Genomic DNA, 27202 nt, shown 5'->3' with positions numbered 1-27202 from the left:
ATGACTGATGTGCTCCTTGCTTGTGGGAAGATTTTATTTTAATATGATTTAGAAAACAAAGTATGAGGTGTTATCTCATAATAATAATCATAACCTTGATAGTGTAAGAGTAAGTCCATTTTTTCCTGCTACTGACATTACAGTGTTTTTGTTGGGCTGTGATTCTGCAGTGTTTCACATCTCTCTTCCTCTAGATTACTGTGTTTTGTGCATATTAACGTATTTTAAGTTTTTATTTCATTTGTGGGATTTTTTGTAAGCACATTTTCCTATGAAAACAATCCTGAATTCACTGCGATGGACAAAGCAGAAGTGAAATTGCCGAAAAAGTAGGGAATGTAGAGCTGTCGGCACTCGAGTGCTTTGAAATAGACGGGTAATTGGCACGGAGGGGACGGTGAAGGCTGGCTCATACTCGCGGCTGATGACACCGATAGCCGGCAGTGCAGATAACTGAGTGTGACTTAAAAAAACCCCGGCGTTTCACAGCACCACCTCAGCGGCGCTTGCTCGTCGATAGCGGTAACAAAGTAGCAGCCGCAGGAGCCTTTCCCCAGCTCCGCACGGGGCTCGCTGCTCACCCGCCCGCCCCATTTGCTCGCTCCTGGGGGTGCGGATCGGGCTCTGGGCCGGGGTCCCCTGCAAGGCGCCGGGCGCTGCAGCCGCGGCCTGGGCGGCATCCCCGCATCCCCCTGCCTTGCGGGCGGCTTTGTTACCGGCTGCCCGCCCCCGGCGCCGCCCAGGCCCGCGGGGCTGCGGCCTCGGCCCCGGCCCCGGCCCGGCCGCCCCCACCCACGGCCGTGCCCGATCGCGGGGAAGATGCCGGAGCGGAGGCGGGGGCTGGCGGAGGGGCGGGGGGCGCGGCCCCGCCGCTGAGACGGCGCGGGGGCGGAGGGCGGCGCGGGCGCCCCTGCGCGGGAGGCGCTCGCCCCGCCGTGGGCGCGGAGGGGCCGCCGCCACCGGCGGGAGCCGCGTGCCGCAAGGACGGGGTGACTCCGGCCGCCGCCCGGCTCCGCAGCGGCAGCGGGAGCCGCCCTCGCCCGGAGCCCGCCGCGGGCGCGGAGCCGCAGTGCGCGCCTCGGCCAGGTGAGTGGGCGCCGGTGCCCGCGGGGGCCGCCCGCGGGGCCGGGGAGGCGGCGGGGCCGGCGCGGGGCTCTCCGCGGGCCGCGGCAGGTGCGGCATCCCCGGCGCGGCACCCCCGGGGCTCCGCTCCTCGCCCCAGCGCCCGCCGCGGCGGCCCCGTCATGCGGGAGGCTCGGGCGCCGCGCTGCCGCGGAGCCCCGCGGGGTTCCGCTCGGCTTCATTTAAATCGGTTTTGGCCATTAAATTATAACTGGTTTCCTGCCCGGGGAAGGCGTTCAGCACTTTGTGTTCAGCTGCGTTTATTTCCTCTGGGCTGTCCCCCTTCGCCGTTTAGTGTATTTATTTATTTATGTATCAGGCTGTTCTCCGGATTCTCTATAGCACTGTCCGTGGTGGGGAAGAAAGATCACCGCAGTTTTCAAGCGTGTTGTTTTCAAAACTGGGGGTCTTAATGTGTGTTTCTATTGCTGTATGTACGAAATACAGCACAATGACAGTGTGTGGGAAAAATAGGTTTATATTTGTGTCCTCGCTGTTCTGTGGATTGTTTGTTGATGTGGAGATCTTGTTCCTTTCTTAGTATGTTTTTGTTTTTTTCTCTTTAACCTTTTCAGTGCACATCACTACAAACCAGGGTATTTGAGAAAAATAAAATCCTCTTTTGGCCTGTATGATGCCAAAATAAAAGAGAGTGTGGTATATGTAGTCAGTAATAGAGTTACATAATTTATTATTGCTTATTTTGTTCCTGGATATATGTCAGGAACATGAAGAGAGTATTTATAACATTTTTTTTTCTCCTCCCTTTTCTGGGGTGCTGTGTGACAGTCTTTGCACTACACTACATTGTGCTAGAATATTTGCAAGAGATTCGGCCCTGAATCACTCCTGTACCTGAAATACCATCAGGGGCCTTACCTTGCTTCGCTTTGTTGATGTCCAGGGCTGCTTCCTGTATGTTCCAGAATTTCTTTTGTAGATTTTTTTTTTCCTGCCCCAACACTTTTTTGTATTTTCTTACTTCTTTAAAAAAAAGTAAGTCAAACCTCTATAAATATTTCAGTAGTAGTTATTTACAGCGCTAAGGTACAGAAGGAAATCTGTGTCATGGATGAATTTAAAAAACCTTCTTCCTATATGCAGGTGAGCTGTTTGCTCACGTCTTTGACTTCTTTGGAAAAATGTCTTTATGAGATGATAATGTATGGTTGCAGCATCAGGCCATAAGGCATGATGTCATTATTAGCATATGAAAGGAACAATCCTAATGGTGCCTTTCAATCAACACTGCTGTTCAGGCTCTAGATTTCCAAAAATGTGATGGTTGCTTTCGTGTCAGCTGGAGCTACCACAGTGGATGTTAGATGTTAGTCTGCATGTGTGTATCTATCTTTCTGTCCTTACTTATACCACCTTAAAATGGGCTCTTAGATTCCATGGAGCTCATATGGTTGACTGGAAACCACTTTTAAACTTCTGCTTGGTAGTAGTTTAACTTGACAGGATTGTAGTTGAAAAGCCTCCCTTCTGTCCATCTGTCTTTATAAAAACAGCCTTCTGGTGATGCCAGAGCAAAGCCGTGCTTTGTTAGCACTATGGATTTAGTTTGGCTTGGAGCATTTGCCAGCCTCTGCAAGGACCTTCTGTCTTCCTTAAAGACCTGTTTGTTTTTGGAGTGAATTTAGCTAATGGTCATTTCTATTTGTTTTATGCTTCCAGTGTTTTTTCAAACCTGGTAGAATGCAGTGTTGCACCTTTAAGAAACTCTCTGATAGTACAGTGGCTGCCAGCCAGAAACAATATACTGTTTTGTCAGATTTCCTGAGAAGAAATTGAATGAATTTTGTGTTTTCCCCTTTATAAGATTAAGTAGTAATGCCTAATGGAAAAGAAATTAACTTTTTCCTTTATGTGCCAACATGCTTTAACCTGCAGCTAAAGCTTGAATATGCTGCAAAATAAGGGGGATTTCTATGTATGAGACTCAATCTGCAGATTAAATTCTTGAATAATTATGTGTAATTCCTGTTTCTTTTTCTTTTTTTTAAATCTAACTCAGCATTTTGTTTGTTCAAAAACTCAGTCAGACAGTGGCAGAATGCTTAGGATATTGCATTTACTCCATTGGCTAATGAAGCACCTGTTTGGGTAATGTTACTGAATGATTGAAAATGAGATGTAAATAATGTGCTTAAAATTTAGTAGCATGTTCAAAATCCTTTCTTTGAGACTGTATCCAAAATACTGGCCTTTCATAGCATGGGGTGCTCGGAGTGGCTGAGCCCGATTGTGTTTGATCCTGCTGTCATTATGCGTGGCATGGTCATAACCTTTGTCTTCACGTTGTCCCTTGCTGATCAGAGGGGGAGAGGCTGCAGTGTAGCTACCACCAGAAGGAAGTGTATTAATATCATTGCCAAAAGATGGAACAGAATTGACTGTTTAATGTAGAAGTGCTCTAACCTAATAGGAAAGGAGACATACTCTTGGAACCTTGGGAGCGTGTGTTGAGCACTTTGAAGCTACTTGGTGGTATGTGAGGTGTTTCTCTAATCATATCTTTTGGCATTTGAGAGTGACATGATCTACTGTTTTGATATTTGAGTTTAGTATCTGAGCAAAGCTCCTTGTAATTGCCATTGAAATTGAGCTGGTTATACAGACAATGATGCAGGGCATCTGTGATGTGCCTCCACAGCAGCTTGTTTGTGGTTAGTTGGAATATCAGTGAGGAAAAGGCTGACAATTCCTATATCTCTGGCAATAGGATAGAAAATGGTGATACAGCTTTGTGAAGCATGGATGTGTGTTCCAAGGACATGTCTTTTTGGGAAATAGGATATGATGCTAAAATACTGTAGTACTTATAGAAGAGTTCAAGTAGCAGTTTTTGCTTTTATATTTTTACAGAAACGTAGACATCAGTGCTTGAAATGTCTTTTCTTAGAATTGGTTGCCTACTTGAAGAAAGTAGCACAGCAGTTGCATGCTGTCTTTGGAGTAGTTGTGTTAAATGACTGCAGTTGGATTGTGAATTCTTGTTGGAAGTGCAAGCCCTGACTGTTGGCTGGAGATGGTCACTCACATTACACGAGGATGTGTGTCAGTCATCCCTTCCAGCACCTAGGAATCCCATTACTTGGTTTGGTGATAAAGTTGGTGTTGGGTTTCCAAGTTCTGCTGACAGGATGAACGCATTCAGCTTTTGAGGCAAATGGGTAGTCACAGCCTTCATTTCACTCCGTGTTCCCTTGGAGAGCTGTTCCTTCTTCTCATGGTACCTAGTAGTGCTGGGGAGAAAATGACAAGTGACCCAGGCTAAGTCTGGTTTGGATATAGCCATTGGATTGTGCCACTCTTTTGAGTTTTGTTACATTTGCACAGTTTTGTGTTACAACTGTATTTTCTTATGATTGGGGAGGACTAGAATGCTGATAGCAGTTGCTTAATGAACAACAATACTTGTATTTCATAATTTGTTTCATAAATTTGTCATAAAGTAGGCAGTTTTGAAAAAATAAGCAATAATTATGTTTTAAAGAAAGATTTGAAAAAGGATCTTTTCTTTGAAGTGTACTTATCCATGTTTTTACATGGCACAGTTGTGTGTGCAAACAGTAATAATGGAAATGAATTTGAAATTGGAGCATGAGTCCATCATCATTTGGCCAAAAAACCCAACTGGTGCAGTCAAACCAAACCTAATAGCTCAAATGGTGCATTATTTGTACTTTAGAGCTAAGGAAATACCCAAAAGTGGATGATTGATGGGTCATCTGAATCGTTTCATTTTGGAGGAGTCATTGTGACATAATTAATCGTTTGGGGCTTTGGTCATGGTATTAGCACTGGAAATGAAAAGAATGCTGAAAATAAAGACTAGGCTGTTGAAATGAAATTAAAAATAACTATTGTCGAGCTGGTGTTTCTTGATGTTGCATCATGAGATCAGCAGACAAACTGGGGAGTTGTTCATACAGTGTTTTGGTTCAGATTTTTCAAAGTCTGTGCCTCCTTTCATCTGTGAAGCTGTATATACACACATATAATTTGATTTATGGACTTTCAGTCATAAAGACTTTAATAGCATTGTCAATATCCCTATCTGCCTTGTATTGACCACCAGTGAAACATATTAGGTAACAAAAATTAACATTTTGATGAGAAGCCCACCTAAATATTGCATGGAGGACAGTCAAATGTGTTTTAAGTGCTGTGGTGGCCAGGATCCATTGGCTAGGATCCACTTGAAAAATCAGATTAAAAGTTTTTGTGCTTGAGAAATCCAATGTCATTAGTTTAAAAATTCCCTGAAGGCTAGTATTGTAATTAGATGATCCCAAAGCATACAGCAGTAAATTTCATTTTCTTCCAGGAATGACCAGCAGCATCTTTAAAAAAATAAAGCATTGACTGATCCTTGTCAGATAGAGTAGCCAGAGTAGAAAAGAAGAGTTTTCCAGGAATAAATGTGACAGCTGAAGCTGCAACACCTCATGGTGAGTGGAGTGGATCAGCCATAGCCTGGTGGGAAGCAGTATGGTCTGTAAGGATCCTACTGAAAAAATGCTCAAAAGTGATAATTCACTAGGTGCCTCATATCAAGGGCATTAGATATTACATGCTGAGCAAAATAGTGTTAAAATAATTACAAAACCAGCAACTCCCTTTGGATCCTGATTGTCACAAAAGTCCATCTTTGAGTGATTCCTTAACCTCACTCTCACAAGAGCATATGAGCTTCATAGTGCTAGGCTACACAGCATTCCAGCTTCAGAAGTACTTGTTCAATGGTATGTTTTCTTTATTTAAGAGACTTTTTAAAAAGGCCCCTCTGCTTGGTTGATCTTATTATTATCCTGTGTGATTATTGATGTGAGTCTGTTTTGAGCTAGTAATTTGATAGAAGAGATTTCTCCTGCTAAAAATAAGTAGTACAGATTGTAAATGTATCATCTCTAAAATGTAGCCATAACTACATAAATCCATATTTTATGTTTCTTGCTTCATTGCTCTAATAAAAATGTCTACGTTGTCTTCACCAACATAAATATTAGAGTCATGGAATTAATTTTCTAAATATTTATATTGTAAAGGAAAAAAGAAAAATGCAGCTGTTGTGCTCTCTGAGTCTTGCAGAACTTTCCCTGGGGAAGGTAAGGTAAGGCTGGGGCTGTACCTGCTGAACCTGAGTGCTGTCACAGGCACTGTGGCACTCTCCAGGTGTCAGAAGCTCCCTGGCCTGCCTCGGGCCAGTGCCAGCAGCCCTAACAGAGCACTGCTAAGGGAAAGCCATGGGCTAGGGACCCTCCCAAAATGGATTAGGGACAAGGCAGGCCTGTTCTGTGAGTCATGAGTGTTTAGCACGTGCTCTCTCCTGCATGGCTTCAGCATCTGGCCTGTTCTCTTACAGGTACAGGTGTGGCCATAGAGGTGCTGCTGCATGTGTCTGGATTACAAAAAGTTTCCATTTAGTGCTCTTTATCTAGAGAAAAACAAGAGGCCACTGTCACTCAGGAGAAAACAACACTTAAGGAAATTTAGTGCATGTTGTTGTTTCATACCTGTGTGTCTGTATAAAAAAATAAATATATATACACACACATTGTTTCATATAACAGCCATCTTCATATGTTTTGAATAGTGCCATGTGAGCAATGCCCAGACTTTCCCAAAATGCTGTTAGGATCTTGGGAAAGTGTGTGTACTCAAGATGTACCCAAAATGCTGTTAGGATCTTGGGAAAGTGTGTGTACTCAAGATGTACCCAAAATGCTGTTAGGATCTTGGGAAAGTGTGTGTGCTGTTAGGATCTTTGTAAGTGTGTGTACTCAAGTGTCATAATTTGAGTAAATGTCACAGTTTTAAGTTGCCTTACATGGTGTTTGTCAAATGTTCTCCTGATAATCTCTGTGTGTATAGATATGACATCACTTCTCTGTTTCATTTCCTAAAATGTGTTTAGACTTCCTTGTAATGAAATAACTTTCAGCAAAATACAACTTTGACCTAGCTCAACTTTATAAACAAGTCTTATTAACTTGAGTGTGTGCTATGAACTCACTCTGAGCTTTGGTAATATGTTTTATGTTGGGCTATTAAGTTGACAGGCTGATATTTTTCGTTATGAAGCTATAGGTTAGTGTAGAGAGCTAGCTGTATATTAAACAAAGACTTTGTTATCTGAAATATGGATTGATTAGCCACATGTGAAATGTTGTGTGTTGACTTAGTGTCTTAGCTGGTTTTGTGTCATTTGGAAAAGAAAAAGCTGGATTGAAGAAGCAAAGGATTTCGCTTTCTACAGGATATGCTTCATGACTTGTGGCTGTAAGTCAGCTGCAATTATTTTGATCTTAATTTGCAACCCTAAGATAAATTGATAAATGTTTACTCATGTAAGTAACCCCATGAAAAATCAATATTGGAATCACTCCTTGTAGGTACAGAGCAGGTTGTGAAGCCTCTCCCTGCCACTGCAGTCTGGAGAGCAGCAGGGCCAGGACAATTAGAATCCAGGGAGTATCACAGCAGAGTCTGCTTGTGTGTCTTGCTGCTGCTGAGGATGCCTTGTCCTTTTGATCCTCCTCTATCCAAAATACATTTGGAATGTAAATCTCATTTGTTGCCTCTTGGGAAACCAGTAACAAAACCTTCTACTTTCAGACTGACGACCCAAGGCCAGTGTGGATTGTTGAAGGCTAGAAGTTGTCTTTTAAGGGAGGAGAAATTAAGGGATAAAAAATTAGTCTTCCCAACTGAGTTCCATGCTTAATGATTTTATAAGGGAAAGTAGTCTTGTATACAATAATATTGTTGTTTTTCTTACTGTTTCAGACTTGCTGAGGTTTACTGAAAAAGGAGATACTTGTATGCCTGGTTCCAACTAATCTAGATGGATATAATGCTTAATTGAGCTACTGTGATTTACACTTCTTAGATGATGCCAAGTACAGCTTAAATTGTTAAATGGATTAACAGGACGTAATCTGCTTTGACTGATGTATCTGATCAGTTTTCCCTCACTCTGTGTAATGTACTAAGCAACTACTTGAAAAACTTGGTAAAATGTAGTTTGCTGCAGAAAACCAGCAGAAGTATTGCACAGTACATTCACATTTCCTGTATATGGGGAGAAGGTTTTTTCCTATGAATATTCTACATTCTAACTCATTGGGTATCTATGTTACTTCCTCTGCTCTCTGATCTTTGTAAAATGTTAGATAGATTTGAGTGAAGACATTTTATGTCACTAAAATGTAAATAGATGTAATAATATTTTTGTAGGTCTTTACTTAAAAGTTCAGCTCTTTTTGTCGTTACTCACCTGAAATTAAAAACAGTCCATGTGTATGATCTCTTACTGCATGAATGTTCCAAGATGTAGTTGGTGCTCTAGCCATATTTTCATCTGCAAGTGGTATTTCACTTATCTATAGTTTGTAATAAGAAGCATGGCTAGAAATCTGAGGTGAATAGAATACAATCTATTTTATGTTCAGCAGGAACTGAATTTTAAATTCTCAACTGATTGAAGTTTTTATCCATTATTTGCACATGGAGAAGTCCCAAGGAATAAAGAGCTAAAAGTGTTTATAGCCCTGTTCCTCCTGGATTGCACAGGAAAAATTTTTGTATAGGTTTTACAGTGGAAAGATTGAGTTGGACTGTGAACTGTCCCATGGGTGTGTGGATCTGGCACAATGCAGTTAGCAAAGCCCAGGATTAATGCTCAAAGAACTGGGGATAAAATGCCCTTGGTTATAAGGATTCAGCTATGGAACAGTCTGCCAGGTCAGATCATTGAAATCTGAACTGCTGCAAGTGCTTCCAGATTTTGAGTTTTGAGGAAGCCCTTTCATGACAAGTGAAGTCTCAATGTGAAAAGCTTCCTCTTGCTGCCCTTATCATAGAATGTTAAGAGGCTGGAATGGAATTTAAAGACCATCTAGTCCCAACCCCCAAATGTATCTCACTTTCAAAAAAGCATGTAGTAAAATAAACAGTGCTTTTGTTCCGTAAATGTGCCAGCCTCCATTAAACCTGTTTAGGAATCCACTATTGCTTTTGATTTACAAACACTGTAATATTGGTCTTGGGGGTGACATAAAATCCAAAGCCAGCATCCATCTTCCTGCTTGTTGAAACTTAGGATAGGAATGTGATGGATCCCCCCAAAATCAAGCTTCATAAGTATCATATCTTCCTTGAAATAATGTTCTAGAAAGAGTTATGCCTGGCTTCCCTCCAATTTTGAGTGATAGTTCAACCATTATGGAACTGATTATTTTAAATTTCAGCTTCCTTACTGTAAGAGTCCAAGTGATTTTATGTAATATTACATTGTGAGATTCTTTTCCTCCTAATTATCGTTGGTGTGTGTTTAAGGTGGTATTTTAATTGGAAAACCACAGAACTCTAATCAATTTAACCACAGAACAGAAACAATTAGTGGTTTAAGATTATGTGTTCTGAAATGTCATGTATCCATTATCTTTAAATTATTCTTTTGATTACTTTCTTTGAAGTTTTCCTATCTTATCATCTTATATGTCCCAAAGTACTATTTCTTCTGATTTCCTTCCTCTGCCACTCTCTCTCTGTTTTGTCTTCAGGCATCTCTGCAATTATCTTGTCATTCTCATCCCTCCTCAGACCTCCAGTAATTTTGGATTTCGGCAGTTCTCTGCATACTCATTCATACTCATGGCTTTTTTCATCCTTTTCTCGGCCTGTTTGGTTTAGTAAAGATGGGCGCCTGGTGAGTGGCGTTTTGATTACCCTTGCATAGGGTAATAGAAAAAAAGTTCATTAGAAAGAAATATTTGAGTTGGGGTCACGTCTGAGGACAGCCACACTGGCCAGTCATGGGACTGTCAAAATGTGAACTAAAATGAGGGTTGTATTCACAAAGCAGGGGATGTGATTAGAATTTAGCTCCATCTCCCTTTGTCCTGGTCTGTAGCAGATGCCTTGGGTCACCTTTTTCATCAGCTGCTGAACTCTGCTGGTGTGATAACAGTTTTTAAAGATACTGCATCTGAGAGACTGAAAGTCCTTGATGTCAGATGTTCTCCTGCTTGTCAGGAAAGGGTGGCACATGGGAGCTTTTGCTTTCACCTCCAGCAGCTTCTGTGCATTAGCAATGAGGAGGAACATTCACTTGAGATTTTTTACCTATCTTCCTTGAGGGAAGAGTGGGATGTTGCTTTCCAAAACAAGCAAATGGAGCAAGGACTGATCAGGATCTATCAGCAAACTCACTTGCTTCAGCTATGCTTATGGCTTTTTTTAGCAGTTGGAGTGAGTTTTACTGGTTTTTTTATAGAACTTAGCCATAAAAGATTAAGGTTAGTACCAGGACTTTTTTTAGTTTCTTCAGAAAATTAAAAATACAGTGGTATGCCCACACATAGAATACTAATTTTAGTTAAGTTTTTTTTAGCGAAATCATGAAATTGTTAGAGCCATTTCTGAGCTGAGAACACATTTGTAAATTTTTAAAAATGTTTTCTACATATGGTAATTTTAAGCATGGGTCTAGAATGGTCCACGATGCTCTATTAGGTTTTGATAAGTAATTTTATCAGAAGCCAGGAGTGTGAGTAATAAGCAAATGTAAGTGATTTATATGTACTTTAGGCAGACATAAGCGTTGCAGAAATAGAAGCACCACTAATGTGAAGCAACTAAGGTACCTGAATAATGAAAATCTTTATTGGTTTCTTTTAGGACAATGATACTTTAATTGCATCTTCCCTTTGAACTCTTTGACACAAACCAATGTGTTTGAAATAATTCTTCTGGCACTTAAGATGTCCAGAAACCTTTTGTATTCCCTTTTGCTTTGTTATCTTTGAGTATGATGATTTGCATCAACACTTAGAAACTCTGCACAGTCTAACTTCATTGTCATAACTGATCTCACCGAAATGTGTTTGTGTCTCAAATTCTGCGTTTTGATGCTTTTGGCTTTCCTATCTAATATTCTTGTTGGAATTAGCTGCTCACAGCAGAGAATTTAAAAAGCAGCTGTACAAAGATTCCCAGTCATTAACTTGTATCAGTGTTCTGTGTTCCTCTAGAGCGCCTGAGTTCATATGTTGCACTTGGCCTGTGGTTGTCTCATTTGAGGCACAGAATTATAGGCTGTGCTCTTGACTTGCTGTTGTACTTGATAGGAATTTAGCATTGGGTAATGCTTAAAGAGCAGCAGCAGAGTTGCAAAATAACATACCGGGTATATAATTCATACAAGAAGATCAGTTAGTAAATTTAGAATAGAGTTTCTTTTGGGAGTCTGTGGAGGCAAACAGGCAGTTTCAAAGGAGATGAACCACTTCTGCAAAATCTCAGTTTTATCTTAGACACTTGGTATAGCCTGGTGCTTAACACTGGGTTGCTCTGCAGTTCTACTTGGTTGCCAATCAACAGCTTTGCACTGGGAGATAGAAAAGTAGAAGGAATAGAAAGAAGGGAATTTGGAAAAGGTAGTTTAACAAAATGGATCGGATCACGAAGATTAAAGCATATCGCACTTATCGAGCAGGGGAGCAATTTAAGCAAGATTAATTTGTTGCCAGCCTTAACAAATCCATACATTTTCATTTGTTTCCATTCAAAGCCTGGGATGTAAGATGACTTATTGCTTAACTACTTAGGAAATGAAAGCTGCAATTATTTTGATCAGTGGATGGAAGGTTTGTCAGCTTTTCAGGTTCAAAAGGACCTCTCAGATAAGTATTTTGAAACGCTAAGTCATAACAGTGAAGGCAATAGATGTAATATTTTATAATTATTGTGTTTCCAGTTGCATGACTGTTACCTTGTTCTTCTCTGTGCTGTTGTTGTGAGGATAATTAATTAGCCTAATATTTTGAAAAATTCCAAGGAAGATGAGTAACAGCTCACATCTGTGATGTTTTTTCTTTTTGCATGCAGTAGCCCCTACTCTCCCTAGCGTTACAGGAATGTATTAAACTTTTCATAATGGCTATGTTCAAAGCCAGTCCTTATTACAAGAGTGAGAGAAAGGACTTGGGGGAAAAAAGAAGAGGCAGAATTTGACTGGAAATAGTGTAACTGTTGGTTCCCCAAAGTTACCTTTAAAAACAGACCCAAATTGTTTGCTGTTGTGGTGAGAACCTTTTATTCTGTCTATGCTTTGCTTTCAGTGGGGAGGTGAAATGACACTTGGCTTTGGAAATACTGCTTGATGTCAATGTGTCCATGCAGTAATTCTGTGTAAGGGAAGACTTCTAGAGGAAAGCTTTGGATAACTTAATCACATTTCAGCCTCCTGACAAGTTGCAGGTGGTGCTCTGGCTGCTCTTGCAGAGAACAGTGACTCATCATGACCTACAGCACGGTTAAGGTACAGGTTAACTCACATTGTGCTGAGTTCTAGATGAACTAAGACATACACTTGAGGTTTTTTTCCACAAAATTTTCTAATCAGTTAAATGCACTCAGTTGTGATTCAATAAATGTTGTTCTTTTTTGACCAAAATGCTGGGCTCATTAAAACGCTTCTGGATTCTTTAGGAGAGGTTTTTAAAATACTTTATATAATTTACTATAATTATTTTTATGAGGTGTTTCAGAATAAGGGAAATTGTGAGATAGAACTTGGGAGTGGGGGAAGAGGAAGAGAGGGACTGAGCAAAAAAATTAGTAGCTACTGTGCTTGAAAGGAAACATAAGTAGGGATAATTTTGCAATTTTGCGTGTTTCTAAGGACTGTTCACTTTACAGTGCTTTTGTGAAATGCAAAAATTTGCTGTAGATGTGGGTGATTTTTTTTTTGGTATTGCAAATTATCTTCTCTGAAAAACTCTTGCTTTGTTTATTCTTATAAACAATTGGTCACAGGATGCTTCTAGTAATTTGGTGGGAAATAAAGTTTGCATCACTGGCTATGACTGAATGAGACAAATTTGGACCTTAATATGTAATTAGTCTCCAAGGCATTTAGCCTTAGTAAGAGTATGGAAGAAGAATGTTGGAGTTCATCTAGAATGTGGTTGTAATGCATATTTTTATGTTGCTTCTGTAGTGTGCACAGTATAAACCATATCTGTTTTTGAAAAGTTCATTTCTTGTTTTAACTTCTCAGAATTATCTGCTGCAGAGCTCAAGTTAAAGTGATATTGTTGGCTCCAAGTCAGGATGATTGTGGTTGTCTTTTTTTCAGGGAACACTTTAAGTACTATCAGGACACATGTTTGTGTTTAATATATATAGCATTTATGTTAATAGTAGTTTTCAGAACAAGAAATTGTATGAGGGAATTTATGTAAGTTATAAAATATATTTCTGTTATAACTGATCTTTAGACATGTGAGAGGAACTGAAAAGCAAAAATTAAATTTCATGTCAGAGACTGAGATGGTATTGCAGGGCTAATTTTGCACTCTTTCAGACTTTCTTCCTCATTTTCATATGGACCTTACAGGCAAAGGCTTAGTACAGGACTGGAATTCTGCATAATATAATTTATTAGAAAGTGTGTTTATCATCCTTCAAAAGGTGGCTACTTCTGTGGTAGAAATGTGGGACTGAAAGTTTGGATGTTATGGCAAACTCAGCTCAGAAGGAAAGAAGGTACTGTCCTTGTCTTGAAAAAAGTTGCCAAAGAATTGTTGGCCAAAATGGAACGCTAAGCAATAAATCTGTGTTTTATAATGGAGTGTATTTAAGACCTGAACTGTTTTGAAGGTGAAATCCCAACTCATCGAGGCATATTTGTCAGTCCAGTTTGGCAGAATGCTGAACTGCCTACTTTATTTACATAGATGCTTAATCAGATGCCTGGGGGAGAGCTGCAGTTGCAGATGTTGAGAAGTTTAAGTCAGGCTCCTTCCTCTTTTGAAAATCAGCTCTATTTTTACAAAACAGAATCCCTAGATTATTTTATAATCTTATAATTATATTTAAAAGCAGGTTTTTGTGAAGGTTTTTTCCCCCTAGAGAAAAGGTTTTAAACAAACAAACAAACAAAAAGACAGAATTTCCTTTTGAAATGGAAAAATATGAGTGTGGATGAAATGAATGCTTGAGCTTCCCATCTTTGAAATGACTTTTGAAAACAAGCAGGGAGAAGTTTAAGGGTGTTATTGCTCAGAATATTCTTCTGTTACTTTCTTGTTAATTGCTGTAGATGCCTGTGTATTAAAATGCTAATTTTTTTTCCAGGTTAGCCTTTATTTATGATGCGCAGTTTTGGACTGACTCATGGCTTGTGTGATAGGCCTTACGTGAAATGCAAGTGGATGTTCTTTTTTGTGACTTTTATAGTGCTTGGGGTTTAATGGGATTACTGGGGCTTTAGCCTGGGGTCCTGCAAGTCAGTAAGTCAGAGTCAGCTTGGTGCCAGGCAGGTACAATATTGACCACAGAGGCATTAGAGTGAGCACTTGTGTGCTTAGAAACAGCAGTAAAGTGTGGTCAATAATGCTCAGGGCCTGGCTCTTCTTAGGGGTGATATCCTCCAACAGTCTGTGTAGCAGAGAAAAGCAAAATAGTCCTTTATTCCACTCCCTGCTCCCTAGCCAAAACACGAGCTGAAATGCAAACCAAAGATTGAACAGTCTAACTGGATGAAATAATCTGTTCCTACACTAGATCTGAACATTGCCAGTCAAGTGGATCCCTGTTCATTTATATGTTTGTTTAGAGTGTTCTGCAGGTCATCTGGGAACTTTTGTCTACGAAACATGGTTTGGGTATTAAAAGGAACCACCTTCTCCCTGTGATTCACAAAACCAAGTGAAGAAACAAGTTTGTAGATCAAGAGATGGAGACTCCAGAAAGAAGTGCTGTTCACTTCACAACCTTTATGGAAGTTCTTCCAGAGAAAAACTGAAGCCTTCTCTTTATGAACACATCATGTGACAGGGATTCGCCCTCTGTCTTTCCCAGTAAACAGTTCCAAGGTTCAGCTGCAGTTACTGCTAGGAAATTGCAGAGTGTTTCAAGGTTGAATTGATGCAGCTTTTATTGTTAGCTGCTGGATCCTATTGCATTACTATCAGCAAGTTTGAAAATGTCTTGCTACCAGATCTGCTTCTCAGGGAGTAAGTGCTTATTTCTGGTAATCAAATGACCCATCAGTCTTCTCTTCATTTAGATGACATGGACAGGGCTCCCTGAGACTTCAAAAATGGAAAAAGTAGCTAGGAGAGGAAAATAAACGGCGTATAATCATTAGAAGCATAGGATGTGAAGCAAATAAGATTATATTTATGAAACATGTCCCACTGCAGAGACAGAAACATTGAGAAAATCAAGAAGACTTTCAGGTCCTTTCCCAAGCCCTTGAAGTCCTCCACGTGAAACGGTGCCTGGCGTGGGTGGTGGTGCTGCCAGTGTGGATCTTAGCCAAGCACTGCATTGCAATTTTCCATGATTGCCTTTGAAGCAAAAACCATAAAACAAGAAGGTGTTAATACAAACTTATAGCTTGGCTGAGACATTGGGAATGATGCTGCTTGGAATTAGTACTTAGGATATTAATCCACATGTTTTGTTAAGAAAAACAGAAGAATTGTACGGTGTATAAAAATGTTTAAATACTTTTTTCCATCCAACAGTACTGACTTCCCATATACATCTGTATCCAGTGTTGATTTAAGCTCTAATTTTGGGGCCACTTCTGTGCAAATTTCCATTACGTGCATTATGGATGCACAAAGTCTGCTTGCACAAAAAGAGCTGTAGTGTGTTGTAATCCTCTAAATTTAAGGATTTGTAAGGTAGCAGAGGAAGGACTAAGAATAGCTCTAGAAAAGTAGTGATTGAAGGTTGCTACTACCAGAACCATTCATCCAGCCTGCAGCCCACTCTCTGTGTGCTCTGCAGCTGTGCCAGAAAATATGCTGTATGAACAATTTGGACAGTTGTGGCCTGTTCTGTTTTTTGGCACAGCTTCAGAGTGAATCAGGAGGTGTGCACGTGCTTTCTGGCAAAATACCCTTTTCAGAAGTGCTGGGGGAAGGCATGTAACTCAGTAATTATGTCTGGAGAGACTTTGCTGCACACATGCCAGTTCAAGGGACAGAGAGGAAACCCAGGATTTGGTCTTCATGGGTACTGGAAGAATCTCCGGTGTCTTGCGTGGTCAGGAAGAGTGGGAGTACTGCATTCTCCTCCTGAGTACAGACCAAAACTTTGTCTAGCCTTGCTAGATGAGGTAATACTGAATCTCACCTCCCCAGGAATTTTGTATTTGATGGGTGCATTCTCCAGCCTGGATCGTGTAGAGAGGCAGAACAATTGAATTGAATTCTGTCCTCAGGACCCAGTTCTGTGGCAGTTGCTACATCCTTCAGGATCAGGACCTCCGAATGAACTTCGTACAGTTTTCAGGTGACATTTGTCTTTTCACCATATCTTAAAATTTACTGCATTCCTCTCGTCTTTCTGTCTACCAGCTTTCCTTTTGTGTCCTTCTAGCTTTTTCCAGTAATTACTAGCTCTGATCCCACTGCTGTAGCATTTTTTTTATTTGAAAAATATGCAACTTGGTTGATGATACCTGGAAGCAAGCCAGTAAAGGCTGAAGAATGAGTGGAAACAAAGTCTGCCCAAGTTTTCTCATTTGGAAATGAAATACCTGACTAGGATCTCATCAGTTGGAGTTTTTCTTTGTTTTTTCTTCGAATAGAAGCTGGATTTTGACTGTAACTGTAAGGTTATACTGGTGAGGATGTCCATATAACATAGGTCTCTCCAATACCTGTTTTTCCTTGGCCTGTGGAGTTAATGGCACACCATTTGATGCTGTTACCCTGTGGAATTATGGAATCATTTAGGTTGGAAAATACCTTTACAATTCTGAAGTCCAACCATTAACCCAGCACTGCCAAGCGCACTGCTAAACTGTGTCCCACTGTGTACCAGCTTCTTAGCACCTTCAGGGATGGTGACTCAACCATTTCCCTGGGCAGAGGGTTTCAGTGTTTGACAAATATTTTGGTGAAGAAATTTTTCCAAATATGCAATCTAAACCTCCCCTGGGGCACCTTGGGGGCATTTCCTCTTGCCCCTATTCCTTGTTACCTGGGAGAAAAGACTGACACCTATCTGACTACAACCTCCTTTCAGGTAGTTGTAAAGAGCATTAAGGTCCTCCTGAGCCTCCTTTTCTCCAGGATGAACTCCCTCAGCCACTCCTTATCAGATCTGTGCTCTTCACCAACTCCAGTGACTTCTCTGGACCTGCTCCAACCTCTCAATGCCCTTCTCTAGTGAGAAGCCTGGAACTGAGCAAAGGATTTGAGCCTCACCTATGCTAAGTGTTCAAGGAAATTCATGCTGCCTTCACTCATGTTGGGTGTCTTGTCTTCATCTGTGTCATCCTAAGAAAACAAAAACCATGTTGCAGATCATTGAAAGGAAGGAAAAGCCTTACTGTTATTTCTGTGTGGTTCTGTGGTGTAAATAGCATGGCAGTGTAGCACTGTTGAAATTAGGAGTTGGTTGCTAATTAGTCAAATATGCCCTATGCTAATTACAGTTCAAGTCCAAAGTATGCATATGTTTGGTGTAGAGCTGGTAGGGAGTGGAAGGTGAGCGTGTTGGGAAGACAGGCCAGGGAGCTGCCAAGTTCCTCCCTTGCTCCACAATAACCACCATCGCAGGGTGGAGGCAAACTGTCAGATGGGTGTCCTTGCCTCAGGGAGGGGAGTAGGGCACTAGAGGCAAACATTGGTAATAACATTAACTTTGTATTTTGTGCTGGTACTGTTTGTACATACTGTACAAAATTAGAGGCTCCGTGTTTTTAGGAAATCCCAAAAGTATGATGAAATTTGATGCACATATAGCTCAATGAAGCTTTGGTAGCTGAAAACCATTTTTTGTTGGTCTTCAGTGTTTCTAAGTCTTGTGAATTTTCTCTTTTTACTTGTATATCGGTAGGAAAAATGAACATGCTTCAAAGTACTGTACCAGCTAATTCAGCTCAGAGAATGTCTCTTACTGCTTTGTTTTCAGTGAAATGCAAATTTGCTTTCAGGTTGATGGTATTACCACAGACACATTGCAAATAGGAGATTATATAATAAATACTGAGTGTGTGTTATTTGATAAACTTACAGCTTTGGTCTAGAAGGAATTCTGAATCAAACTTTATAAGCATCACAATGAAATGCTTATTTCATTGTGAATGTGAGATGTACTCAGGGTTAAGCTTCAGAAACATTTTACTTGGATTAAGAATTGAGTGATTTTCAAGGTTGAGAGAAAAAGTGTAACTTTGTTTAATGAACTGTTTGTTTAATCAACATGTCGGAGTTCCCTTTACTTTTTTCTGGAATTATCCTAGTTTGTCAGGTTTCTTTTCTTGTTTGGAGAAATTCAGGACCAGTGTCTTAAGATTTGACAGAAATTTTGGATAATTCATTGGTCTGATAAGGGCGTGCTGCAGGATTTGGCAATTGATTTAATTTCTTCTTGAAATTAGTATGTTGGGAGATAACAGACTAATATGTTCGGTATCATTGTTAAGATAAACTAAAACTATGATGAGCTTTGAACTTTGGTATAAGAAGATACAGTTGTACTGAACTGAGGGCAGATTCTCTTTTAAAACTCCCACTAAAACTGGTTTTACTGCACCATTGGTCCTATTGGAGATTCTGAATCTGAGATTAATGATTATTGACATGGCTTAACTAAATAAAGGTCTTTTGGGGCCTGAAAATGGCAGAAAGAAATCGGTGAGGTTTTTGGGGTTTTTTTTCTGTGTGTGGATTTTGTGTGTTTTTTTCTTTTTCTTTTTTTTTTTTTTTTTTTTTTTTTTTGTAGATGAGGAATGACATTTAACTGTATGCTCCTGATTGCAGTCTGTAGTAAATTCGTGTGAGAGCTTCACAGTAACAAGATCAGACAGTGAATCAATCAAAGATGTTCTTTTATTGGGTTTGGCTTTTGCTGGTGCCAGTGATGTGGCTTCTGATCCATCAGAAAAGATGAGCTCTGCTTCTTTATCACGGAGATACCAGATAATTGTTTCTGTCAGGATCTCTTAATCTGTGTGCTTCCCATCATTGAATGAAAGTCTGTATTAACTCTCACTGCATGTTATGTTAATTTTTATTTGATGTTGGGTTTTGATTTTGTAGATGTCTGAAATTCTGTGGCATTGCTCTGATTTTTCAGCATTCTATGTCATCATTTGTTGAGGCTAATGGATAATGGTAGCCTTGCAAGTGCCACTTCAGAGCCTATACAACATAAAGTGAATTAGAGCTTGACCCAGAATGATACCCTTTGTCCTGAGGATTTAAAATCACAGAATGGTCTGGATTGGAAGGGATCTTAAAGGCACCCCATTGCCATTGGCAGGGACTGCTTCCACTAAACCAGGTTTCTCAGAGCTGCTTCTGCCTGGCTGTAAATACATCCAGGGATGGGGAGATCACAGCCTCCCTGGGCAGCCTGTCCCGGTGCTGCACCACGCTCACAGTCAGGAAGTTCTTCCCTATATCTAAGCTAAATCCATCCTCCTTTGGCTTGAGGCCACTGCCCTGGTGTAAACCCTTCACTGTGCCACACAGCTCCTGCCCCACTGCAGTTTGTGGGGCAGGGTCACCATAAACACTCCCAGTTTCCTTGTTTGCTAGCATGAGATCTTTCTTTTGTGGAGTACTGTTTGTACAGTGCCGTTAGTAGCATGAGTGCTTCTTGGTGTAAGACTGTATTCCTCTAATACTGGATAAGCTTTTAAGAGTTATCATTAATCCTTAAACAAAGAGGAAGCTACAGAATTAAAAATTTTAAAATATATCCCTGTGTCCTTCTTGGGAATGAGTTTCATCTTGCCTAACAACAAGAATTATGTCTTCAAGTCCTTCTTAACCTGGATTGTTCTGCAATTCTATTAGGGATGCAGAAAAATAAGTTTTCCACAAATAAAATTTATAAAAGGTTAACAGGGGCTGGGTTTTGCAGTATCTGTGAGTAGCCTAGCACTTGTGTCTCCAGGGTGGCTTTGTTTGTGAATCTTCACACATCCACTTCTTTGTGAAACTGGGCTGCACAACTGGCATTTATTATTGCATGGCTGATGTATTAAATAAGGAAACAGTACTTCAGACTCTCATGTAGAAGAATATTTTATTAAAGGGAGAAAAGACAAGAAAGTAAGAGGATAGGTCCTAAGTCTGGAGAAATAGAACTGTAGAAGGCAGGAGGGAGAAAGAGGATATGAATGGATTCTACAGGTAATAACTTCTAAGGTTTTTATAAAAACAAGCATATTTTTTCAGCTTCTAAGATGCTCTTGGCCTTTTGCCAAGTAAGCTTTCTGAACACTAGGGGAGCTGCTGAACAGCTCAAGATTTAATAAGGCTTGGTAGAGTGGTAGAGTTTCCACAATGCTAAGTTGGCCTTTCATCTGCATTTTTAACTGTCAAGTGAGAGCAGGATAGTTAGAGCCATTCTTCAGGCACAGGTAGGGCTCTGCCCTGCCAGAGCTGTGCAGAAAATATGGCAGGTCCTACCCTTGTTATATTCCAGTGGGAATATAACAGTTCCCACTGACTTTTAGAGAGCCCAATGCTTTCTAAAATGCAGGCTCTAGCAAACTGGACATTATTTTGAGATTTTCCTGTGCTGTTGACCTCCATGCTTTTTATTTTGATACTCATTTATCTGTTTAATTTATTTTTTTTTAATATTCTTTGGGGCAGGAATTCTCACTCTGTGAGACAGAGCACCTTGTTTGATTCCTGCTTGGAGATATTTCTTAGTATCTTAATACATAAATATTCCATGTGCAAGAGGGTATTTTTTTTCCTAATTAAATGAAAGTTGGATAGACCAATCTAAATCAAGCCTTACATGATGAAATCCAAGTTGGAAGTTCTCAAAGATAATGCTTAGGGGTGTCCAGTCAATAATTATTTTGTTTGGTAAGAGATTTTTTTGTAGTGCAGACTGTTTCTTCCCAAGCATCCAAAACATCCAGGTTATCCAGGTTTTCACTTCTACCTGCTAAAGAACATGGTTGGGGTTTTCTAAATTTAAAAATTCTTAGTATATTTTTTTCTTAGAGTTGGCTCCCACTGCCCAGATGGCTGCCATCATACCTCTTTTAACATAAGGAATGTCAAAGTGAGGGATCTCTTCCATGGTTTTTTGTGGCTCCAGGCTAAGTGAAAGCTTGTGTGCAGCCCCACACCTCTGTGATATTTGTGCCACTTGCAGGGTGGGTGTAGAATAGCAAATTCTTCCAGGGAAGTGGTCACAGCCCCAAACCCAGCAGAGTTCAAGACACCTTTGGACAATGGTCTCAGGTACACGGTGGGATTCTTGGGGATGGTGCTGGGCAGGGCCAGGAGCTGGACTCAGTGGGTCCCTTCCAATCCAGCGCATTCTATGATTCTGTGAAATTTTGGCATAGCTTTGACAGCAGAATAGAAATTAAAACTTGAGGCTGGGATTCTTTTCTACATTTTTAGGCTACAGCAAGTGAAGCTTAAGACATGCAAAGAGCAAAGTCCACCATGGCAGTTCCATATAAACAAGTTCACCTTCACAATCAGGGAAAAATAACGAGATTATGTTATTAAAAAATCAAACCCCTCCAGCTTTTCTAACAGATTGATGAATTTAACCAGTGCTGAAAAAGTATCATGCACTTCTATAGTGTATCCATCTGCATTTTTGGTCCTTTCTAGTCTAGGCAGTTTAGGACGCCATAAGTGACGTTTCCATGTCAGTTGTTTGAGAGTGCTGGGATATTGTGGAAAGAATGTGAATGAAGAGCAGGGGTCATTTCTCAAACAAAACCTGACAGCTTCCTTGTGACCCCCATTGTTTGTGGACTTCATGCTGAGCAGTTCTAGTGATGAATTCTGACATGCAGTAAACCATGGTGCATCCAGGCACTAGAAAAAGTCATTCACATAGAGGTAGAAGGTGAAGTACCTGCTGCTATAATGTAGTAACTGGCACAGCTCCTTAAAAAATCAGTTAAGCTAATCTTGGTTTATGCCAGCCTCAAGTAATGTAGCTAAGACACGTTCCTACAAATAAATATATATGATAATAATTTTCTTAGTGAATGGGAAGTTACTGCACTTTATACTTACCGCTCTTCAAGATTACAGTTTTCTCCATTGTTTTCTCATACAGTTTGATCATCAGTAATTGTGAATATCACACAAATGATATACATCTAATTTTAAGTTATGAATCTTACTGGGTTGATATATGTGATGTTGGTGAGTGTAATGTTTTTTCTTTATAGGTTTGTATCTTTAATACATGAAGAAAACAATCAGAATCATAGCAGTAGTGTTTCATGTTCTTAGAGGAATTAGTACAATACCAGTAAAAGAAGCACAAAGAAAATACTACAGAAAATGAAGGGGATGGATGAGTTATAAAATGTAGCATATAAAATAATACTAGGAAGATAAAGGGTTGTTACTAGATTGCAATAGTATTAGCCTGTAACTATTGTTACCAGTTTGTCTCTCTTGTCAGCAACATTCTTCAGTTTTGCTTTTTGAATTGGAAGATTTTATTTAGACATCTCTCATTCCAGCATATTTTTTACTTGTATGGAAACAGATTATTGTTTTACTGTATCATATTTTTCTCCAACCGTACATCTACAAGGGATATCTGTAATTTTGAGGATCTTTTTTCTTCCATAATGATGATCTGTCCATCTGTTTCCATGTGGGGTTCTTGTGCATTGCCATTGTTATAAATACCAGTGAATGCAGATACTGCAGTGACTCACTGACGTTACATGTCTAATCTTTAAGTATCTCTGGAATATTACAGTGTTTCAGGCTTCATAAATACATCAGATAGATGTTGTAATGTCTTCTCATGGAGGTCTTCCTCAAAATAATTATTAGCATGTGGTAAAAGTCAAACTGAGTGTGTTCTACAGAAATGAAGAGCGATAAAGAGAGTTTTAATGTCGTTTCCACTTTGCCAGTAAAACTTCCTGAAAAATAACATTAGAAGAGTTAAGGAGCAGCTATCAAAAGTATTTATGTATGTCACTCACTGGAAATGATTTTCCATTTAATCTTAGAAAAAATAGACATGATATATCAAATTTGGTGAGTGTACTGGCAATTTAGTGTGATGGCAAATCCCTCCTCAAAAGGAAGAAATGATTTGTTCTCCACAATTGCTTTTAGGAACCTAAACCTTGGGATGAATGACATGAAGTTATATGAACAATTCTCCTGAGCACTATTAAATATTTTTGGAAGCCTAATTTTAACAAATTGGCTGTTACAAGCTTCTTCCTTTATCCTGGCACTAGTGATTTTAATTTATATATAATATCTAGAAGTCTGTACCTGTGTCCAAATCAATATGAACACATGCCATGAGTTTTTTCTAAGTGCTACATAAGGATTGTACAATTAAACACCATAAGTGCATTAGTAAACATGGATCCATGTAATGTTGGTGGATGAGCTTTGTTAGAGCAAGGGCCTCCACTGCAAATAGAGAACATATTAATCTTTATTTAGTTGAACTTTTGAGTTTGATATTAAAAAAAAATACAACTTCTATTTGTATAAGTGTCTTTATAAATATATGTATGTGTATACACACACATCCTTTCCATTTTACAACAGAAACTGAAAATCTCAAATCCAGGCACATCAGAATGGAGCTGCATGGCAGCTCCCCTTGCCTTGGTTACAGGGGGTACGTTTTTTAGGACTATTGAATCAGTGTTTAATATTTAAGAAGCAAACATGAATATTTTCATAACAGTTATGCTCACATTGTTATGATGTATCCGAGCACAGTGTAGCCAGTAATTCACTGCCAGTTCCCTAATGCTGACTTTAGGAATGATTTACTCTGCGCAGCAGCAATAGGAGCGGCGCAAGTGAGGAGCAGTGTAAGGGCGCTTTGTGCTCCTTGCGTTACAAAGCCGTGCCAAAATCAGCTTCAGTGTCACGCTATTGTTTTTCCCATGTTCAGGAAATACCTTTTAGAAGTGTCAGTACGACGAGGCGGGAGTGAGGGGTGCCGGAGCCGAGCATTCCCTCCTGCAAGCCGTGGTGCCCGCAGTTCTCAGCCCCGCTTAGGGGAAGGGAGAGCCTCCGGCAGCCCCAGGGCACAGGAGGAGGGAGAGGTCTGAGCTCCTACAGTGAAGTGTAGTGGGCTCTGAAAGGAATGAACAAAGCATCTCATGAGGAAGGCTACTTGGAAGGAAATATGAATATATCTTTTTATGGAGTTTAAACACCCATGGGGTTTCCTATCCCTGCCGTGTCCTATCTGAAACCTCCTGAAATCAGCAGCTTCGTGAAAGCAGCTTCAATCTTTTCTACTTTGGTTTGTTTGCTACTCGTGACTTACATACTTGTGCTGGAAGCTTGTATAAATTTTTTTAAAATGTAAAACACCACTTCAGTTTATTCATGAGTCTACTAACCTGTTGTGAATACAAATTTCCTTGTGTATTTGGGACTATTTCAGTGTCATAGTATGACCTGAGAGACATTGCAATGTGGAATTCATTCTAATTACAGAGAGCATACATCCATTGCAATCCAGCGTGATTTAACTGGCTAGTGTGAGCATAAACAGCTTTTACTGAACTGTGGCAATAGTGTTTTATTCTAGATTTGACAGGTTATGCAACATTTTGGTTTTAACTGTACAATGTAAAAAAAAAAGATAATAATTGCATTTAGCTCTTTGAAGGCAGGTTTTTTTGACAGCTTGCTATAGCAGTAATACATAGAGATGGAAACAATATGGTATGCATTAAATAAGGTACTGTAATTCTTACTCTAAGATGTTTATTAAAAAATGACTAATGAAGGTGTTACCATACTGTGTTTGTGTTCTGTTCAGAGGCAATGCATGGATGTACTCACCCAGCAATGGGTGATGCTGTAAGTGACCTTAAGAAAAGATCAACTGTGTTGAAAACACGTGATAGAAGTTCTGATTTCCAATTGTGATCTGTGGTGAATTAAGGAATTGTTAGTGTTTTAATGCCTTCCTCTTTCTCCTGCCCTCTTTAAATACATTTAGGAAACTAGGGTTTCCATAAAGTCAGATTCATTACTAAGGAAAGTAAAAAGAAAAAAAAACCCCAACATTTGAGATAAGAGCCAGATGACTGCTGTACATAGTGCTTCTCTCCTGCCACCCACAGATACCTTGATGCAGGGCAAAATTAAATTACTGTTGATTTTTTGCTGATTACGTTTAGTTATTCTCTTAGATTATGGTTGTTGAGTTCATTGCATTATGCATTTACCAGAAAGAGAAAGGAGTTTTCTTAAATCCCAGCTCCAACATAGCAGTATTTTGATAACATTCTGAAAAATTCTGTGGCAATTCACAATGAATATTTTGAGGAGGTTATAAAACATTATTTCTTTTAAAGTACTAATTTATCTGAGGTCAAACCAATTAATTTACTCCTTGAGAATACTATGGATAGTTTTCTGGGGTTTTGGGTCCCTTTCTCAGAAGGGTGGCAGAGAGGTGGCAGGGGGTGGCTTTGATGGAGGGGTAAAGGAAAGCAGAAGGATGCTCAGCCCCTCTGGGGAGCTGCCTGAAAGCTGTGCCAGGGCCCAGAGCAGTGCTGAGAAGGGCTCTCCATGCCCGGTCTGTGGTGACAGAAAACAATCTGCCAGAGAGGGGAGCAGAGGAAAGGAAGGCAAGTTTGGGTTTTTGGTATATATTGTACCAATCTTTTTTATTTGTGTTACTCCAAAACGTGGATGGGTTCAGAATGAAAGACACAATGCATATGAAGCAATACAGTGCACTACAGATATTGACTACTGCTTTAATAAAGTCAGTGTAGCAGTTGTTGGGGAAAAGCTGATAAATATTTTGACACAAAAATAGAGAATGTCAGCCACTTACTGTGGGGAGTTTGGCAGTCTTTCCAAATTAGGGAATTTGGACTAGTCTTCCATTATTTTTGGCCAAGTTTGCTGGCACTGTACTGGTTTATCAGAAACATTACAAATAATTTTCTGAGAGTGAATTCTTTTGGAGAATTAAGATGGGACATTTTCCTTTGCATGGGAGCAGATCATATATGTAAAAGACTGACCTATGAGTCTTCCTTTTACTTATTTCACTGTGTTCACATGATCTATATCAAGTGCTGGAAGAGTAGCGTGATTAGCCTCAAACTTACACATTCCCTTTACAGTGCATCAAAGGGCCTTAGGAACATGCACTTGATCACTGCAATAAATTTTGCTAATTAGAGGCATGGAAAAATGCTGTTCCTAAAAAGTGAATATAAAGAGTTGAGACTGTTACCTTTAGGAGGAGGAGGAAATCAAGGGAATGCTGAAAGCATGCCAGATTGTGAGTGTGTTTAGTGCCTGTAGCTCTAAACTCTAAAATTCATAATGCACTGTGAGATTAAGAGCTTTGGCAAAATACTGATCAGGTCGGGCTAGAACCAGGTCCTTGACCAACAGACAAGCTGGAATGCCTGCCCCTTTAGTTTAAGCTTTTCTCACAAGAAGGGTAGGACAAGAAAGATTGTTAGATAAGAAAACATTGTAAAAAGAGTGGGTTTCTCCTGATAAATAAATTGGGGTTTATCAAAAGCACCACAATATTTGAGAGCAGTCTGCTTTAAGTATTTAATTCTAAAAGAATTTTGGTACTGTTATCTTAGAGAGGCATTGCTGAAATAAACTTCAGTCTCTAATCAAATGCTTAGTTTCAAACTATTATGCTTCTACATGCTGCAGGGCACAGACTAATATTTTCCATGAGTCAAAAGAGAATGGTGACACTATGGGCAAGATTTGCGTGGTTTTTTTCAAACTACACCTTGGCAATCAAAATGTGCATTTTCTTCTGTTACAGTTTCTGGCTTGTAGATGTGAGATTAGATGAAGTGAAATCCATGCTGAGGACAAAAATTCCAGGAAAAGAGAAAGAACTGGTAGTAAAAAGCATTACAAAATGTTTTAGTGGAGAGATCTCTTTAGCTATGTGCAAGAAGGATTCTCCCTTTTTCCTTTGGTTTTCAGGACATGACTTATCTTTTGACACAGCTGGTTCTTACCATGCCGGCTATGGTAAACCAAACATGTTGGTTGTGTGTTCCAGGTTGGCATATTTACTTCTT

At 39.8% G+C, this 27202-nt stretch overlaps 1 protein-coding gene across 1 annotated transcript in view; it reads left to right on the top strand.

Moving 5' to 3' along the window:
- The first annotated feature begins 989 nt into the window (after nucleotides 1–989).
- Nucleotides 990–27202, top strand: part of HECW2 (HECT, C2 and WW domain containing E3 ubiquitin protein ligase 2) — a 146812-nt gene continuing 120599 nt past the window's right edge. The window contains exon 1 of the mRNA XM_036386342.1: nucleotides 990–1086. The gene's annotated coding sequence lies outside the window, so the exon portion shown is untranslated. The remainder of the gene's footprint in view (nucleotides 1087–27202) is intronic.

This window comes from Molothrus ater, chromosome 7 (assembly GCF_012460135.2).
Source record: "Molothrus ater isolate BHLD 08-10-18 breed brown headed cowbird chromosome 7, BPBGC_Mater_1.1, whole genome shotgun sequence".
Lineage (NCBI taxonomy): Eukaryota > Metazoa > Chordata > Aves > Passeriformes > Icteridae > Molothrus > Molothrus ater.
Note: the sequence above shows the minus strand (reverse complement) of the source record. Positions and strands in the feature narration are given on the sequence as shown.